Source organism: Pristiophorus japonicus, chromosome 4, assembly GCF_044704955.1.
Source record: "Pristiophorus japonicus isolate sPriJap1 chromosome 4, sPriJap1.hap1, whole genome shotgun sequence".
In the NCBI taxonomy this organism is placed as follows: Eukaryota; Metazoa; Chordata; class Chondrichthyes; family Pristiophoridae; genus Pristiophorus; species Pristiophorus japonicus.
In genome coordinates this window covers 217378747-217381124 of record NC_091980.1, presented here as the reverse complement: position 1 = coordinate 217381124, position 2378 = coordinate 217378747, and the positions used below count along the sequence as shown (strand labels likewise).

At 45.5% G+C, this 2378-nt stretch overlaps 1 non-coding gene and 2 pseudogenes across 1 annotated transcript; all 3 read right to left on the bottom strand.

Annotated features, from left to right (window-relative positions):
• Positions 1–697: 697 nt before the first annotated feature.
• On the bottom strand, positions 698–894 carry LOC139263602 (U2 spliceosomal RNA). Its single transcript, XR_011593173.1, has one exon. It is a non-coding gene; the product is annotated as a U2 spliceosomal RNA (small nuclear RNA).
• A 138-nt stretch (positions 895–1032) lies between these two features.
• LOC139263580 (U2 spliceosomal RNA) lies at positions 1033–1267 on the bottom strand (annotated as a pseudogene).
• A 132-nt stretch (positions 1268–1399) lies between these two features.
• On the bottom strand, positions 1400–1643 carry LOC139263583 (U2 spliceosomal RNA; annotated as a pseudogene).
• Positions 1644–2378: the final 735 nt, after the last annotated feature.

The window sequence follows — 2378 nt, the reverse complement described above, 5'->3', positions numbered from 1 at the left end:
ATTTAACAGAATAACTTTCAATGTGTTCATAACTCATATTATTTATGTAAATATGAGAGTTGGCGCCACTGAGTATCTACATGAAGAAAATGATTAACCCTGAAACGATTAATTTTTAAACAAAAAAGGCCCAACTTGTCTTTTTATACTGCAAGTTTAGCGTCAGTGCAAAGCGAGTGTTTCGTCACACCAATGCAAGACTGGTAATGAGTAAATCCGGAGATAGGGCCTGACTAGATTCCAGAGCACAGTGATCTGAGAATTCCAGAACAATAGTTACACTGCATGGAGTGTATATTCTGTGCCATGATAAAATTTGGTATGCAAAGTGTGTTAGACTCTCTGAGCACTGCAAATCTACCTGGCCTATAATTTAAATGTCTAGAGAACAGAGATTCTCTCCTTCTCACTCACTAATTTTTTTTTAACTTTTCAAGACAGCTCTGTGCCTGTACAAATCTTTCTCCAGGATAGTTAAAGTTCTCCAAAAAAAAAGACTTGCATTTATAAAGTGCCTTTCACAACCACCAGATGTCCCAAATTTTTTTTTTTTCGTAGCCAATCTTTCCAATTCTTTGTCAGATCACAAACGCCAGAAGTCACCTTGCACACATCAAGGATCACCCTGCGCTAATGCTCTTAGCCAAAAGGCCTAGAGCCCAAGCACCGTTCCTGGAAGTACTGCCATACCAGGTTCGTGCCATGGAGGTGGATGGGTCAGCAACCCCACACACCTCCGTGGAGGTGGATGGGTCAAGCCACCCCACACACCTCCTATTTCCAAAAAGCATAGGAGAACCACCTTCCTGATCCAGGGAGAACCACGTTGGGGTCATGGTTACTCCCCTGTCAGGTCAGTTACGCATGATCTTAGCCAAAAGGCCGAGAAGCGATCCCAAAATGTTTTTATTTTTTTTATTTAAATTTTTCGTTGCCAATCTTTCCAATTCTTTGTCAAATCACAAACGCCAGAGGTCACCTTGCACACATCAAGGATCACTCTGCACCAATGCTCTTAGCCAAAAGGCCGAGAGCCACTGCACCGTTCCTGGAAGTACTGCAATACCAGGTTCGTGCCATGGAGGTGGATGGGTCAGGCCCCCCACACACCTCCGTGGAGGTGGATGGGTCAAGCCACCCCAGCCACCTCCTATTTCCAAAAAGCAAGCATATACCTTCCTGATCCAGGGAGAACCACGTTGGGGTCATGGTTATTTCCCTGTCAGGTCAGTTACGCATGATCTTAGCCAAAAGGCCAAGAAGCAATCCCAATTTTTTTTTTTTTTTTTTGAAATTCGTAGCCAATCGTTCCAATTCTTTGTCAAATCACAAACGCCAGAGGTCACCTTGCACACATCAAGGATCACTCTGCACCAATGCTCTTAGCCAAAAGGCCTAGAGCCACTGCACCGTTCCTGGAAGTACTGCAATACCAGGTTCGTGCCATGGAGGTGGATGGGTCAGGCCCCCCACACACCTCCGTGGAGGTGGATGGGTCAAGTCAAGCCACCCCACCCACCTCCTATTTCCAAAAAAGCAAGCATATACCTTCCTGATCCAGGGAGAACCACCTTGGGGTTATGGTGGTTACTCCCCTGTCAGGTCAGTTACGCATGATCTTAGCCAAAAGGCCGAGAAGCAATCCCAAAATTTTATTTTTATTTTTTTTTGAAATTCGTAGCCAATCGTTCCAATTCTTTGTCAAATCACAAACGCCAGAGGTCACCTTGCACACGCCAAGGATCACTCTGCACCAATGCTCTTAGCCAAAAGGCCTAGAGCCACTGCACCGTTCCTGGAAGTACTGCAATACCAGGTTCGTGCCATGGAGGTGGATGGGTCAGGTCCCCCACACACCTCCGTGGAGGTGGATGGGTCAAGCCACCCCACCAAGAAGCAATCCCAAAATGCTTTACAGCTAATGAAGTATAGTCACTGTTGTAATGTAGGAAATATAGCAGCCAATTCACACCCAGCCAGCTCCTTTACACAGCTATGTGATAATGGCCAAATAATCGGCTTTTGTTATGTTGATTCAGGGATAAACATTGGCCAGGCCACCAGGCCAACCATTCTTCAAAAAAGTGCCATGGAACCTTTTGCATCCACCTTAGAGTATAAGATGGGCCTCAGTTTAACCTCGGTTTAAAGAAGGCACCTTCAACAGCAACTCCCTCAGTACTGCACTGGAGTGTCAGCCTAGATTTTTGTGCTCAAGTCTCTGGAGTGGGACTTGAAGTCACAACCTTCTTACCCAGAGGTGAGAGTACTACCAACTGAGCCAATTGCTGACAGTAATGTAATCACAATTCTACCTGGTTGAAATCTGTGCTGCAGTATTTGGTCTCAAGCCAGTGGATGCAACCTAAATGCACCCA